Here is a 17,111-nt window from a genome sequence, read left to right on the forward strand (position 1 = left end):
CCCAGAATTTCCATTCTGTGAAAATTTCAACTTTACATCCCAATACTGGATGAAAACAAATTTCAGAATTTCAGAATGTCCCACAGGCCAAATGTTCTGATTTCTCTCCTGCTGCCCCTACCCACCATAATACACCCATGCTGGTACTGCTAACCCCCAAAATAGCATGGTCATGCCACTCACTTCCCTCCCAACCCCAGACCACATTGCTGCTGACTCTGCTGTCCTCCCTGACCCAGGAAGCCCTACGTCAAAACCCTGTGAACCAGTCTCGCATTCTGCTTTTCTCAGGGGAACATACACAATGCACAATCCAAGGCAATGACAGGGCACTGCTGGCATGACATAGATTCTTATTTACCCTGATCAGATGCCCATGGAATCCAATTTGCCATCAGGCAATAACTGATCCTTACTGGCTATAGTGCTACTGTAACGCACTGTTACCATGATGGGTATGTGTCATCCTATGTTCCTGACCCTCAAAGGCTGTGAGTCTGTTGTTGCCTCACACCACCCCCTTCAGAGGTTGGCTGTTCAGCGCGTGCTGCAGCAGCATGTGCTTTTTAGTGCTGGATGACCTGGGTTCAACTGTAGGGGTCAACCAAGGCAGCGGCCATCCCACTGCAGTGCAGATATCCATCAGCTTTCAGCGGGCGGGGCAATATTTTCAGATGCAGATGCCTAGACTTCCTACATGGCCTGCTCTCTGGAGTGCTGCGCAGATCTCCCAGGGAGAGCAGGAGGCAGAGGGTGGGCAGCAGTACCTCAGTTCTCATGAAAGCCGCAGCTGGCTTTGACGCTCTTTCTTTGAAGGGGGGGAGGGGCTCACTGAGTAGCTATGGACTGAGGTCTAGGGACATGCCACACTTCCCTGAGAGGACAATGTACAGACAACTCCTCCTTGCAGTGCCATGGCCCAACTGCCGCCCTGCCCCTTTGGGGCACTGCACCCTCCTGCTTGCTGCCCCCATATGCTCACTCACTGCACTGACAACATCTGTCCCCAGGAGTCCCAAATCACTGGGCTGGAATGGCCTGTCAGGTGCCACTGCAGCCCTGTAGCCTCTGCTGTGAAGCCTTACCCTTGGTGAATCCATGCTGACTGTTCCTGATCACTTTCCCCTCCTTTAAGTGGTTCAGAATTAATCATAACCAGCAAACCATAACCTCTCCATAGACCCCTTCCACGACAACCTTTATACAATGTTTGCTGCAAATTTATAGCAGTGGTCACAACAATGATCTATACAGTTACAGATTATGTCAATAACATCACAGCTCCCCTACCCCATTCGCTGAGCAGCTCAGCAAGGCCAGGGTCAGGACCTGGGGAGATTGTGTGTTCCTTACTGACCTCCCGGCTTCACTGTCTGCAGGAGCCTGCATCAATGCAATGGCAGAAAAGGTGCTGGAAAGGGAGCCCTGGAAAGGAAGCACTGAGCATATAAATCAGTGGGTCCCAGCATCTCCAGGGCGAAGGAGCTGAGCAGGAGCTTCAGTCTGGCACCTGCCCTGGGCACTGTGTGTGTGCGCCTCTCTGGGCACCGAGAGGTTGCGTGGCACAGCAGTAAGGTGAAGTGACACTGTATGAGTAAACAGGCACTCTGCAGCCATGCTCCCTCCATTAGCACAGCTTCTTCCTTTCCAGACCATGCTGGGATCTGTGGGCTGACTGGTGGTGAGCATGCCGAGCCTGACCTGCAAGGGGAGAAGGGCTCTGGCCTCTACCTGTGTTTGGTGCTGCACAGCAGCCCCAAGGAGAAGCATGTCCGCTACATTTCCAACCAGCAGGGCTCCAAGCTACACACAGCAGCAGCATTGGCCCCAGATGGATCTTCCAGCCTGCTGTGAGCAGAGCAATGGGGAAATGGATTTGCTGCTGCACCGAGGAGTTGGGCCCCTGTGTCGGGAGGGCAAGCTGTAGTGCTAGAGTGCCTTTCCCTCACAGCTTCCCCACCCCAGCATCCTGCCAACTGCTTCCTTCCCCAGAAAGCGCACACCACCCCGGTTTGCTCCCTGTCCCCAACCAGCCTTCCCTTGCCCATTCTCCAAGTCTGAGGTCTCCCTCCCCATGCCTCCTCTCACTTGGCCACCTGCTCTTCTGGCCCCTTCCCCTTCTCTGTCTTGTCTCCCATTGTTCACTCTCTTGAGCCTCTCCTCCTCTGCCGCCAACAACCCACAGCAGCTCTGCCATCTTGCCATAGACCAACACCTGCCCATTGCCAGGTATGGGGCATGCAGTTCAGCTCTGTGGGGAACCACAACATGGCAATTCATGGGCATAGAAAGGCAGCAGGGCATGGTGTGGACAAGGATGTTGTGTCCTTGTTCATAGCTTCAATATAGTGTGTGTGTGTGAGAGACAGACAGAGAGAGAGAGAGAGAGAGAGAGAGGGAGGGGAGAGCTATCACCCTCTCTCAGGTGCAGATCTGCTCAATTATGTGAGTTTGTGGTGGCTGTACCCTTCAAAGCGACTCTAAACCAGATGTGGGCAAACTACGGCCTGCGGGCCACAACCAGCCCGTGGGACTGTCCTGCCCAGCCCCTGAGCTCCCGGCCAGGGAGCCTGGTCCCCAGCTCCTTCCCCGCTGTCCCCCCTTCCCCGCAGCCACACCATCGTGCGGGCCGTGCTTTGGCCCGCGACTCCAACTGGGCAGCGTGGGGAGTGCAGCTGGCTCTGGCCGGGTGTCGCAGCTGCGAGCTCCTGCTGCTGGTAAAAGGGCAGGGAGCCGGGGAGGTTGGGTAAGGGAGCAGCGGGTTCTGTGGGGCAGTCAGGGAGGAGGGGCGGTTGGATGGGACTGAGGTTCTTGGGGGGCGGTCAGGGGATGGGGAACAGGGAGGGTTGGGATTGGGTGTCCCAGGGGGCCTGTCAGGGGGCGGGGTTGTGGATAGGAGTTGGGAGGGCACTCAGGGGACAGGGAGGAGGTGGGTTGGATGGGGCAGGGGTCCCAGGAGGGGGCGGTCAGGGGACAAGGAGCAGGGGGGGTTGGATGGGTTGGGGGTTGGATGGATCTTGACTGTTCTCAGTGGTACCAGATGACGGAACAAGGAGTAATGGTCTCAAGTAGCAGTGGGGGAGGTTTAGGTTGGATATTAGGAAAAACTTTTTCACTAGAAGAGTGGTGAAGCACTGGAATGGGTTACCTAGGGAGGTGGTGGAATCTCCTCCCTTAGAGGTTTTTACAGTCAGGCTTGACAAAGCCCTGGCTGGGATGATTTAGTTGGGAATTGGTCCTGCTTTGAGCAGGGGGTTTGACTAGATGACCTCCTGAGGTCCCTTCCAACCCTGATAGTCTATGATTCTGTGATTCTGAGGGGGGCAGTCAGGGGGCAGAAAGTGGGAGGAGGTGGATGGGGACGGGGGCCAGACTGTTTGGGGAGACACAGCCTTTCCTACCCAGCCCTCCATACAACCCCAATGTGGCCCTCAGGCCAAAATGTTTGCCCACCCCTGCTCTAAACCATTACTTCAGAGAGGCATGAGGGACTTCCTTTCACTTATCTGATGTAGAGGTCATGGCCTGTGGCTTTTGGAGCTAGAGGTCATGAGATCTATTCCCTGATGCCATGTCGATAGCTGATGGGCAACCACAAGTCCATGAATGTATGGGGCAGCAGATTACCATTAGGAATCATTAGGAAGCAGTGGGAACCACTAGGAAAGGGATAGATAATAAAACAGAAAATATCACAATGCTACTATATAAATCCCCGGTACACTCGCACCTTGAATACCCCAGGCACATCTGCTCACCCCATCTCAAAAAAGCTATGTTAGAAATGGAAAAGGGACAGAGAAGGGCAACAGTAATGATTAGCAGTATGGAACCGCTTCCATATGAGGAGAGATTAAAAATACTGGGACTGTTCAGCTTGGAAAAGAGACGACTAAGGGGGGATATGATATAGGTCTATAAAACCATGAGTGGTGTGGAGAAAGTGAATAAGGAAGTGTTATTTACCACTCCATGTAATACAAGAATCAAGGGTCACCAGATGAAATTAACAGTCAGCAGGTTTAAAATAAGCAAAAGGAAGTACTTCTTCAAAGAATGCACAGTCAACCTGTGGAACTCATTGCCAGGGGATGTTGTGAAGGCTGAAAATAGAACTTGGTTAAAAAAAGAATTAGATAAGTTCCTGGAGGATTGGTCCATCAATGGCTATTAGCCAAGATAATCAGGGATGCAACCCCATGCTCCAGGTGTCCCTAAACCTCCAACTGCCAGATGTTGGGACTGGATGACAGGGAATGGATAACTCAATAAAGTTTCCTGTTCTCTTCATTCCCTCTGAAGCTTTTGGCACTGTCCACTGTCGGAAGACAGGATACTGAGCCAGATGGACTGTTGTTCTGATCCAGGGTGTCCATTTTATGTTAATAGTACTAGCATCTTAAAATTTGGTTTTATCAATGAAGAGTGTTAACAGGGAGAATGTATAATTAGTGTTGTTAAAAACATGCTTGCTGTTAGCAAAGCTGCTGCAGTGTTTTGAAAAGCAACCCACTCCACCTCTGATTTTTCACTGTTTCCTCACAAAAGAGACAAAAAGTTGTTTTTTTATTCATCAACAATAATTGCCTTCTGGTGTCAGCTGTGCATCACTTCCATTTACACTAGCATGAAAAAGTAATGCAAAGGTCTCTGGTGAAAATGGGACCAGGAGGCGTAAGGTGCAAATTGTAGTTTCAAACCCGTGAAAGTCGCATCCATGGTTCATGCAAAGGATGAGGATTTGGGGAAGGTCATGGTGAATTCTGGAAGAAACCATATGGAGCTGAATGGGAAATTTCAAAGAGTCCCCAAATCTGTGGCTCTTTTCAGTTTTGTGCAATGAATTTCTAAACTGACTAGCATGAAAGCAGGTGTTTAATGATGGTGTCTAGAGTGGGTAAGTGAAAGTGAGTGATTGTGTGGGCGTTGGGGGAGCAGGATTTATGTTTTTTCTTTCAGGGGACTGTAGTGATCAAGGACTACAAATTATTCAATCAGTCACAGGAAGTAGAAGCAATTATCGCCACTGTTCAGCTCTGACCTCTGCGGAGAGTAGGTGGCTTTATCATCAATAGATTGTTCCCCAGAAATGCAATCAGCTGAATTGTGAGTAATACTGTCACCTGGAAGGCTGAGCTGTAGCTTTGCTTAATCTCTGTGCAAAGCAGCAAGACACTATTAGCCATCAGTACCGGGCAGTGGGGAAGGCAGAACTTTATGTACAGTGAAGGAGAGCTTCTGTGCAGGGCAGAGCTCATTAAAACCATTCAAAGAAATCATGTTCAGAACAGAAAGAGCAGCTGGAAGAACAACCCATCAACTGTTTTGTGTTGTTGTTGTAACATGTCTGTCTAGGCGTTTGTATAGTGCCTGTCACTTGGGCTGTTCAGCAATTTGCCATCGAAATGTCCCGCTGAGCCACCATGGTGTATTGTGGAAGATGTAGCCCTTCCTATAAGAGAGGATGGGGCATGTGGCACTGGATTACAGTTCCCATGAGGCACTGTGGCAGCTCAGCCTAATGGCAGCCTGGGAGGTTGGGCCTGAGTATGGCCAAAATCAAAAGCTTACCTGCTCATCCAAGGGGAGGGGTCATACAGACCAGAACACAGTGTATACCTTGGGATGGGAGTGAGGGTCAGCAGTGACTATGGCAGCTCAGGCAGGCACAGTTCAACGCTGCCTGACAAAGAAACATTTCCCAACAGAAGCTTGCTTCGGTCTGTGATGAATGCTGATAATTCAATGTTCTGCCCTGATTCAGAGTGAAAACAAATGTGGAAATCCTTGCTACCAGCTCTGCCCAGTCCTCCATGCAGTAAGTAGCTGAGAATTTCTCATCACAGCATGCTGGTGTGGTAGGGAAGTGCCATTATGCCTATTTCACAGATGGGAAAGTGGCATGCCCAAGGTCACAGAAAGTCAAGAAATGAACCTGGACACCCTGCGGCCCACGGCCCATGCCCTAGTCACAACACCATCCTTCCTGTTACTGCAGGGTCTTTGCTGTCACTTGGAGATGGCATCATACAGAAAGAAAATGCCGCAAGGAGTAAGGACGTATCTGCTGCAGGATCCCACAGACTCAGGATGCAAGGTCCTCTTAGCCTTACTGCTCATCTCCTGGGGGAAAGGCAGGACTCCAAAGCCATTCGATATTTGTTCCAGGTTCTTCTTCCCCCAATGCTGGGATAAAACCTGATCCCACTGGAACACATAAGGCCATGTTAGCGCTAGGTGAAAGGGGAATAAAGCTGTGAACAGAACAAAATCCATAGAGAATCTCCACTGCCCAGGCATTGACTTGCCTTTGACTGGGGTTTGCTCGAGGAATGACCAAAGGCCAGGGATGGGCTCCTGTGCAGATCCACTGACCTGGATTGCTGCGGTGCGGAGCAAGCTTTAGCGGTGAAATCCTGGCCCCACCAACATCAATGGCAAAACTCCTACTGATGTCAGTGGGGCCCGGATTCCACCCCAGGAGAACAGCCAATGCATTGCTCCTAAAATGCCCTGCCCTGCCTCTACCTGGGTGTCTAGCACCAAGGGGAGAGTGCATAGTGTGCTTGTGGCCAACAGCGACATGAGAGGCACAAGTGATGGCTGGTAGCATCTTGTGCACTCCACCCCAGTATGCACAAATGCAGAGGCCAGCCAGAGTGTGGTGTCTTGTGAGCAAGGTCCAAGGGCAGGAAGGAGTCTGGGCTATCCCACAGATGTCGTAATTATGTTGAAACAAGCTATGGTTCTGCTAAAGAACATCAGGAACAAGGAGCAGCCAACGTGACTTCATGTAGGGCCACCAAAGACTCTGAGGGTAAGAGACCATTGAAATGGTAATGGAAAAGCAAGGAGATAGTCATACAAGGACACACCGAGTCAGCTCAGGTGTGGAGGGGCAAAACAGCATAATGAGATATAGTGCTAGGAGAATGAGAAAGGCCTTAATACATGTATCAGTAGGAAAAGATGCACTAAAAAGAAAGTGAGGGGTTCAGAGCAGTAAATTTAGTTGGTGTTGGTCCTGCTTTAAGCAGGGGATTGGACTAGATGACCTCCTGAGGTCTCTTCCAACCCTAATATTATATGATTCTAAATTAAGGTTGACTGAAAAATGGCTGACATACTGAGCTTTTGAATCTGGAAAGCATGTGTACTTTCCAAATCCCATTTAACTCAGTGGCAATCTAGCCATTCATTTCTCTGGCTTTGGCCAATGCCCAGACAAATCAAATGGTCTAGAAGACATGCATCCTAGAGTGAAGCTGGAATCAACTAATGATGAACCTTTTAGACAGAACAAATCCTGCATCTTGGCAGGGGGTTAGACTAGATGACCCTTGAAGTCCCTTCTAGCCCTAGGATTCTAGACACTGCTAGCAAATCTTTTTGAAAAGTTCTGGAGAAACCAGGAAGCCCCAGAGATTGGAGGAAAGCAAATATGGCACCAGTTTCCAAGGAGGAAAAGAGAATACTGACAATTATTATAAAGCTAACGTGTGTCCCTGGTAAAATATGGTCTCATGGTAGGACCACAGGCCACCTGCCTCTCCAGGGGTTGTTCGACCTTTCACCTAGAAGAGGCTGCCACTTCTTTCTGCCTGGGCACTGAACGGCTGCTCAGAGCATAGTGCTGCGGCAGAAACTCAATCTGAAGACAAACCCAGCAGAGAGGATTGTGTGAGGCCTACAAGAATCAGTTTGTTTCACTAATGAAAGACTAAATGAAGGGGGACTCAGATTTACATCCAGTAAAGCTGGAATAAATCAAGGCAATTAAAGGGAAAATGACTCTTTACGCATCCTTACTAACCAGGTGACATATGTTCTGTAGAGTTTTGCTTCTCTCATTTTTAATAGCAGAATTGAAATCACTGAAATAATTAAATCTAATTTGCCAGGTAGAGCTGGGTTCAGGAGCCATCTGTTTCCACTAATGAGACTCTATTTTGCAGTCAGCTCAGCTGTTGCTATACCTTTGCTCTTCCCAACTTTCGCTTTTTGTTGGTTCCTGGCAGCACTTGTCTTTGAGAAGCGGGAGATGCATTTCCAGTCCCTGGCCAGACACAGCTTCTCAGTCACATAGCAGTTCCTGGAATGGCAGGGCCCACACTCCATCCAGGATTCAATGGGAGTCCGGCCAGAGAAAGGGTGATAATTTAGGGATTGGGCCCACACCAGCTGGATGTGGATCCCCTCCAGTCCAGCTCCTGGTTCAAGGGGAAGGTGAAGCAGGATTGTTCCTTGTCTATGAGATGAACCTCCCCTCCCACTCAATCCCCTAGATCCCTGAAACAGACTTGCAGCCTTGTGGATTATTTGCCCCATGTTTCAACCACAGCTGAGGACACCACAAGTCTTGGGAGGCCTCAGTCAAAGAGTGAGCAGTGGTTTTGGACACATCTAGGTGAATTGTGACCCCAGTGGGCATAACACCAGGACCCCCATATCACATGCTGCGCTGAGCCCTTCCCCCCAAGACTGACACGTGGATGGGGGAAATGCAGCGGGCATACTTTGAGCACCTGGAAGGGTGAGCCCAGCGATGCCACCTGTCCAACCAGCAGCAGCATCCATGGGGTACTGAAGAAAGCTTATTTCAGTCCTCCCAGCTGCAGGAGAGCAAATGAGCCATGTACCGAGAGCGAAGAGGTTTTAGCAGAGGAATTGAGACATGGCGTCAGCCCGGTGGCAAAGCATGAGGATGAATATGGTATAAAGCAGGCACACTGGCTGCAGGAGTTTAATACACCACTTGCCCATTTCGGTTGTGGTTGAATTCTGAGGTTCTTTTCTAAAAAACAGGCTTCAGATGCTTAGAAACAGGCTTGGGGGAATTCATTCGGACTGATAATATCAATGGTTCTTTTCAAGATTTTTTTCTATTTGGATCAATAAAAATTGTGACACCCGCACAAAATGAGGGGTTTTAAGCATTTTTTTAATGTTTATCTATTTAAACATTCACAGTTGTAGGAAATTAAGGGGGTCAGGTAGTAGGGATAGTTGGACAATAATTATTTAATGACAGTGGATGTTAAAATTCAAAAACTTAAATCTTTATAGCCATTAAAACACAAATTGTCAGCATCACATGTCAAAATATAGAAAGTAAATAAATAAAAATTTAGTAAGTTCTGAAGCAGCATTTTTCTTACTTAGCCTAGCTGTACATTTCAATTATCATCTCTGGAAATATTTTTGTTGGGTTCTGTGTGTACAGTAAATGGACATTTACTGACATTTACCAATAAAAATCAAATCCTTCCAAGCCTAGCTATAAATATATAGGTTTTATTCATCAAAGCAGAATTTAAAGATAGATAAGCAGTGACAGCAAGGACAGTGCAGAGTCCTGCACGTAGGGCAGAAGAATCCCATGCACTGCTACAGACTAGGGACCGACTGGCTAAGCAGCAGTTCTGCAGAAAAGGACCTGAGGTTACAGTGGACGAGAAGCTGGATATGAGTCAGCAGTGTGCCCTTGGTGCCAAGAAGGCTAACAGCATATTGGGCTGCATTAGTAGGAGCACTGCCAGCAGATCAAGGGGCATGATCATTCGCCTCTATTTGGCATTGGTGAGGTCTCATCTGGAGTACTGTGTCCAGTTTTGGGTCCCACACTACAAGAAGGATGTGGAAAAATTGGAAAGAGTCCAGCAGAGGGCAACAAAAATGATTAAGGGGCTGAAGCACATGATTTATGAGGAAAGGCTGAGAGAAATGGGATTATTTAGTCTGCAGAAGAGAATAATGAGGGGGAATTTGATAGCTGCTTTCAACTACCTGAAAGGGTGTTCCAAAGAGGATGGATCTAGATTGTTCTCAGTGATAGCAGATAACAGAACAAGGAGCAATGGTCTCACATTGCAGTGGGGGAGGTGTAGGTTAGATGTTAGGGAAAAAAATTCACTAGGAGAGTGGTGAAGCACTGGAATTGCTTACCTAGGGAGGTTGTAGAATCTCCTTCCTTAGAGGTTTTTAAGGCCCTGCTTGACAAAGCCCTGGCTGGGATGATTTATTTGGGGATTGGTCCTGCTTTGAGCAGGGGGTTGGACTAGATGACCTCCTGAGGTCTCTTCCAACCCTGATATTCCATCATTCTATGATGCTATGACAGAGAGCAAAGGAACGACAGTTTATAGGAGGGTATTTATAAAGCTTAAATGGATGACGATAGCATTGTGCGTTAGAAATATCTAGCTGTAATAAATCAAATCACAACGAATCAAAGTCTTCGGGCTTGTCCATACAGAGACTGATTGGATGCATGCTTGGGTGTAAATCTGCAGCACTCTAGCCTGCTGTGCACTATCTGGCCATCTGGACCCTGCTATTGTACACTAATATGTCCCTCGTGGGCTTTGATCTATTCCCATCACCCATGTATTATGTTTTCAGACCAGTCCCTTCATACTTTCTCCCAGGATGCCCCCTGCGCTTTGGATGCTCCCTGTATATGTCACCCTCCCCACCTTCAAATCCCTTCTCAAAAATACTCTGCCATGGTGCCTACGGAAAATGTTACATAGTGAAGCTGCTGGTGTGCTGATACCACTGCCTGTCCTGGTAACCAGATTGTCTCATTGTACTTCTCTGTTTGTCTGGATCCATCTCTTGTCTCTTGTGTGGCACTCAGATTGTAAGCGCTTTGGGGCAGGGACATTGTCACACACCCCACAGGGTCCTAGAGCCTAGGCTTCGGCCTGAGCCCAGAAGTCTACACAGCAATGAAATGTCCCTGCAGCCCGAGCCCCAGGAGCCCAAGTCTGGGTTTTTATTAGCTGTGTAGACAGACCCTGTGAGCTCAGCACTTAGCCCTGACACCTTTCCATTTTGTTCTCCAGCTTCCCTGCAGAAAGGTGGGGGAAACTCTTTCCGCCTGGCTGGTGGTCACTAGGTGTGAAAGCCCCAGCCACTGGGGTTCCCATTGTCTCTTCCTGGTCCTCCATTCATAGATGTAAACTCTAGTCAGTTTGTTAATGACTCTGGATTCCAACCAGGCCACTACCCATATCAAACACCTCATCCCTACTCGTCACACTGAGTGAATAGCAATGCAAAGCTCACAGAGAAATGGAGGTGAACACAGGACTCATACAAATATTGCCACAATTCCCACATTCACCATAGACTGTCTTTTGGTTCAGTATTTGTACAGGCATTGGCAATGCATGGGAGGGGCATGGGAGGTCATGTGCCCCCCCACACCCCCCAAGGGAGGTAGAGTGTCTTTGTCCTTCTCCTTCTGCACCTGCTCCCTGGCACGTTCGGCCCCTTTCCTGCTCCGGATTGCTGCTCTGTGCAGCACAGTGGTTACCTGCGAGAACCCAGCTGGGGATGTGGGGGTGGCTTACCCCATCCATTCCCCACCCAGGCCTGGATGCAGGGGACAGGGACAAGTGAGCCAGAGGGCCCCCTCCTTCACAGCATATTTCCAGCTTAGTTGAACTGGAGAAGATGGGAATTAATAAGAGAATTGAAAGGTGGGTAAGGAACTAGTTAAAGGCAAGACTAAAACGGGTCATATTGAAAGGTGAACTGTCAGGCAGGAGGGAGGTTACTAGCGGAGTTCCTCAGGGATTTGTCTTGGGACCAACCTTATCTAACATTTTCATTCATGACCTAGGCACAAAAAGTGGGAGTGTGGTAATAAAATTTGCAGATGACACAAAGTTGGAAGGTATTGTCGATATGGAAGAGGACTGGAATATCAGATGATCTGGATGACCCTGAAAACCAAAGTAGTAGAAATGAGATGAAATTTAATAGTGCGAAGTGCAAGGTCATGCACTTAGGGACTAACAACAAGAATTTTAGCTATAAACTGGGGATTTATCAGTTGGAAGTGACAGAGGAGGAGAAAGACTTGGATGACTATAAGCCACCAGTGTGATGTGGTCATGAAAAAGCTAATGCAATAATAGGATGCATCTGGCGAGGTATTTCCAGCAGAGACAGGGAAGTGTTAATATCATTATACAAGGCATTGGTGAGACCTCATCTGGAATACTATGTGCAGTTCTGGCCTTTCCTGTTGAAGAAAGATTAATTCAAACTGGAACAGGTGCAGAGAAAGGCTACTAGGATGATCCAAAGAATGGAAAATTTACCTTATGAAAGGAGACTTAAGGAGCTTAGTTTGTTTAGCCTATCAAAGCGAAGGCTGAGGGGAGCTAGGATTGCTCTCTATAAATACATCAGAGGGGTAAACACCAGGGAGGAAGAGGAGTTGTTTTAGTTAAGAGCCAATGTTGGCATAAGAGCAAATGGCTATAAACTGGCCATCAACAAGTTTAGGCTAGAAATTAGATGAAGGTTTCTAACCATCAGAGAAGTGAAGTTCTGGAACAGCCTTTCAGAAGGAGTACTGGGGGCAAAAAAAATCTAACTTGTTTCAAGACCAAGCTTGAGAAGGTTGACAATAGCATATGTCCCATCTGCAACTTCTATTAGCAGATATCTCCAATGGCCGGTGTTGGGACACTAGATGGAGAGGGTTCTGAGTTACTACCAAGAATTCTTTCCTAGGTGTCTGGCTGGTGGTCTCACCCACTGATAACCATCTCCGGGGTCATGAAGGAATTTCCATGCAGGTCAGATTGGCAGAGACCCTGGGGGGTTTTCTCCTTCCTCTGCAGCATGGGGCATGGGTGACTTGCTGGCTTGAACTAGAGTAAATGGTAGATTCTCTGTAACTTGAATTGTTTAAATCATGATTTGAGGACTTCAGTAACTCAGCCAGAGGTTATGCATCTATTACAGAAGTGGGTGGGTGAGGTTCTGTGGCCTGCGATGTGCAGGTCAGACTAGATGATCATGATGGTCCATTTTGGCTGTAAAGTCTAGGAGTCTATGACCATGGCAGGAGGGAAGGATCACCTTAAAAAAGTGATACAAACAATAAATACCTGGGCACTCAGCTTCCCTTCCTCACTTAGGCCTTGTCTTCACTAGCGCGCAAAATCGGAATGCAGCGACGTCGATTTAGCACATCTGGTGAAGACGCACTATGTCAAGGGGAGTGCGTTCTCCCGTCAACATAATGAATCCACCTCAATGAGAAGCTAAGTCAGCAGGAGAGGCAAAAGAAGGATTGATTTAGGCAAACACTGAGACTATGACTGTCTTTAACAGATGGAAGAATGGGACCCACCGCTGGTAGCAGTAATGTACACATTCAGAACTAGTGGGTATGGAAACCAGTCTCTCCTCACCCTGGGAAGCAGGGTTGGTACTGGAAGCACTGGGTGTTACAGGGGCATTATTCTGCATTCCATCAACTTGGAAACAATTTGAACTGACTGATGGTTTTTAAACCCAGCACAGATGTTGGGGAGGACACAACATCCAGTGTCTCAAGGTGGCACTTTACTCTGACAGACAGCAACGCTGTTTCCGCTGTACAACCCCTGCAAATCATAGAATCATAGAAGATTAGCATTGGGTGGGGATGGAGCTCGGGCTTCAGCTTCAGCCCTGAGTCCCAGCAAATCTAATGCTGGCCCTGGCAACCCTAATTTAATGGGGTCGCGACTCACTTTGGGGTCCTAACCCACAGTTTGAGAGCTGCTGGATTAGATAGATACCATCTGTGAGGCTGAGGTGAAAGACAGGCTGGGAGAAGTAGACAAATCCCAAGAGGAAGGAGACAAAAGGGCCATCTGTAAAATTTTGGGTTTAATCCAAAAATATTAAGACATTCACAGCTGGAAAGTAGATCTGTCTGCCCAGCTGCCCACGCATGTTACATGTGTCAGCTCCTTTCTGCCAGGCCCTGGTTATCACCCTAATGGAGCTAGGGAGCCAGTCTGGCCAGGGGTCTCCTCTCACTCTACAGAACAAAAGTCAGCAAAGCAAATTCAGAGCTGCCTAGTTCCCCCGGGTTTGAAGTCCCTGCCTTTGGCGCATGTGTGTCAAGGAGCTGAGGTAGTTAGTGATGTCTGCAAGGAAGGAGCTGTTGGGGAGGGGAGAGCAGGAGATGAGACAGGACCCCAACCACTGAGCCACACTGCAAATATTTAACATGCTACCTTCAAAATCTCCACTGTGTTGGTTCTGTTCCTGACTAGTGATTTAGGTCACTAAGCAACACAACATGAATTTCTAACGTGACTAACATGGGATTTGGAATTCTCTTCCAGGGGATATTGAAGTATTCACATTTAAAATGGGCTTATGCGGAGGATTTGCATTAGAGCCATTAGCAAACCGCCAGCACCCAAATATTCCCTGGAACACAACACAGAGGGGCTTGGAGCATAGCTGAATCCAAGGCTGTTGGTGAAGAGGAATACATTTCCTGCTGTTTGCTCATCATGGTTCCTGCGAGACCCCGCTGCAGAGCCAGCTGTGCTGTCCTAGCAGGGATTTTTCTAATCACCCCCCACACTCAATTATTTGCTTGATAGCAAGCTGCAAATCCCCACACAACAAGCCTTACCTGACACATGTGGCTACAAGCACAGGCCCCCCGTCACAATGAGGTAGAGCAGTGCCTGGGTCGCACACACTGCGTGTTCTATTGCTCGTGGGAAATCATCATTCTCAGAGGGCTGATACTTCATGAAATGCCCCACCGGTGAGACTGCGGGACTGATGCTCAGTACATGGGATGGATCCGTGTGTACTAGTGGGGATGTGCTTGTTCTCCAAGGGCTAGGAATAACTGCAGGCCCCTGCAGAATGGAGCAGGCTTCTGAACAGAGCTGGAAATCCATAGAAGAGAATGAAGCTTTCAGCCTGACAGCCCTGACTCCTGTCAGCAACGTGTCCTGCCACATGCCATCCTACTGCCGGAGCTAGCTCTGCTATCTGAAGCACTGATTGAGCTCAAACATCAAGGGGCAGAAAGAAAGCTCCTGTTGTATCCAAAGCCCCGTCATGGGGCCCATGCCGCTGCCATCTCACTCTTCAAACAACGCCCCTCCTTGCTGCTCTGCATCACATCCCCGGGGAGGAACGAACCCAACACTGGGACAACCACAGTTACATCGGCCTGAATCTTGCACCAGCCCGTTTCCTGTGCACCTGTAAACAGTTACCCTGCTAGCCTGGGGCCTTGCCTCGAAAATCAGATCAGTCAATAAAAGCACTGCCTTGCTCTTTCTAGCCATTCACTTCTCTGCTCCTGCCCAGTGTCGTCTGACTCATTGAGTCATTCGAATGTCCAGGAAAAGATTTATTTGGAGGAATTGGACCTTTCCCCTCACCCTCCTTCTTTCTCCCTTGCTTTTCAAAAACAGTAAAAAAATGCAAACATTGTTTTCCCCTCACTTTTCTCCCTCTTTTTTACCTTCCTACGCTTTTTTTCTAGTGGGAAAAAAAGAGAGAGAAAATGAAAAAAAACCCTACAAATCCAAAAACTGAAAATGAAAAATTGAAATGCTTATTTTTCAAATGTTGAAAGGAAATATTTCAAGTCAAAACTAAAAAACATCATTTTGAAGTGACTCAAGACTAAATAAAATGAAAACATTGCTTTCAATTTGTTGAGGAATTTCTTACAGGAAACGAGTTTTTCAGCAGACAAATTTCAAAAGGGCATGTTTCCCATGACATTTTTCACAAGGAAAGTTTTGATTTTGTAGCCATTTCTAGATCTGTCTCCCAGTCTCCTGAATTAACTGTTTGGCCATGCGACAGAGAAACTGAACTGCAGCTCAGAGATGGCCACTGACAATTTACTAGCACTAATTCATTTTCTAAAAAGTCTGCCCCATGCCAGCCTTGCTCCTTGAGGCTCCTGTGTCCCTCAAAGTCAATGTGACTTTTGTTGTTTACTCACTGGGAGCAGGGTCGAGCGCTGAGGGTGAGATTTTCAAAGGCAGCCAGTGGAATTAGGTGACATTCAAAAGTCAGATACATATAGTTCAATTCCCCTGATGTGCACAATGTTATATTGGAATAAAGGTACCTTGTATCTACTCCCATACAGGCAGTATAGCTAGCCTGGGATAAAGCACCTTTATACTGGTATAACTGCAGTCACACCAGGGCTTGTGTTAATTGCATCACATCCTTACTGTTAGATTTATACTGGTATGAAATCAGTGTGTAGAGCCAGCCTTTGATTGCAGCTCATCCAGAGCCTGTAGGGGTATCTGAAGTCATGCCTTCCAGCATACATTTGTGATGGCTGCCATCCTGACTGACACACAGGCAGAGGTGAAAGTAAACTGGTATGGTCTGGTACGGTGTACCGGCAAGAGCCTGTATGCCATGCCAGACTGGACCGGCTTCTCTGGTGGTGATTTAAAGGGCCCAGGGCTCCAGCTGCTGCGGGGGCCCTTTAAATCACCGCTGGAGCTCCGGCAGCGGGGCTCTGGCAGGGATTTAAAGGGCCCGGAGCGCTGGCCCTTGTGGGGAGCCCCGGGGTCTTTAAAGCGCCACCCGAGCCCCACTACCAGAGATCAGGCAGCGCTTTAAAGGGCCCAGGGTTCCCCGCAGTGGCTGGAGCCTCTGGCTCTTTAAATCACTGCTGGAGCCCCGGGGCTCCTGCAGCCAGGCTCAGGTGGGAATTTAAAGGGCCCAGGGCTCCGGCCACTGCAGGGAGCCCCAGGCCCTTTAAATCACCGACGGAGCCCCAGGGATCCCAGCCTCCTCTGCAGCTGGTAGCTCCACAGTGATTTAAAGGCCGTAGGGCTCCCAGCCACAGCCGGAGCCCCCGGGCCTTTAAATCTTGAAAGGCCCCGCCTCTTCTGGTTGAGGCCATGCCCCCACACAGGACTCCAGCATACCGGTAAGTCCTTTAAGTTACTTTCACCCCTGCACACGGGTACCTCCCGAGCTAAAAGCATGAGCTGGTTCAGCGGGAGTGAACAAGAAAAGGCTCTGTAGCTAGGGGCTATAATAAGTCATAGTCTCTGTGAATCAGCACGGAGGGGGACTTGGAACACACACCATTGACTTACACATCACCTTGCACATTTCCTTGCCCTTTGACTTGGCATCTTGGGGAACACAGTTAACAATCACGCAGCATAATTAGCAGGCTGAGGCTCTGCAGTGTGTGATTCTGTTCTACTCAAATGGCCATGGGCATTGAGCAAGCAGGCTACTCTCCACTGCAGGGTGTGCCATTCCCTCCTCTGGCCCCTCAGTGAAGAGGC

Source organism: Mauremys mutica, chromosome 8, assembly GCF_020497125.1.
Source record: "Mauremys mutica isolate MM-2020 ecotype Southern chromosome 8, ASM2049712v1, whole genome shotgun sequence".
NCBI lineage: Eukaryota > Metazoa > Chordata > Testudines > Geoemydidae > Mauremys > Mauremys mutica.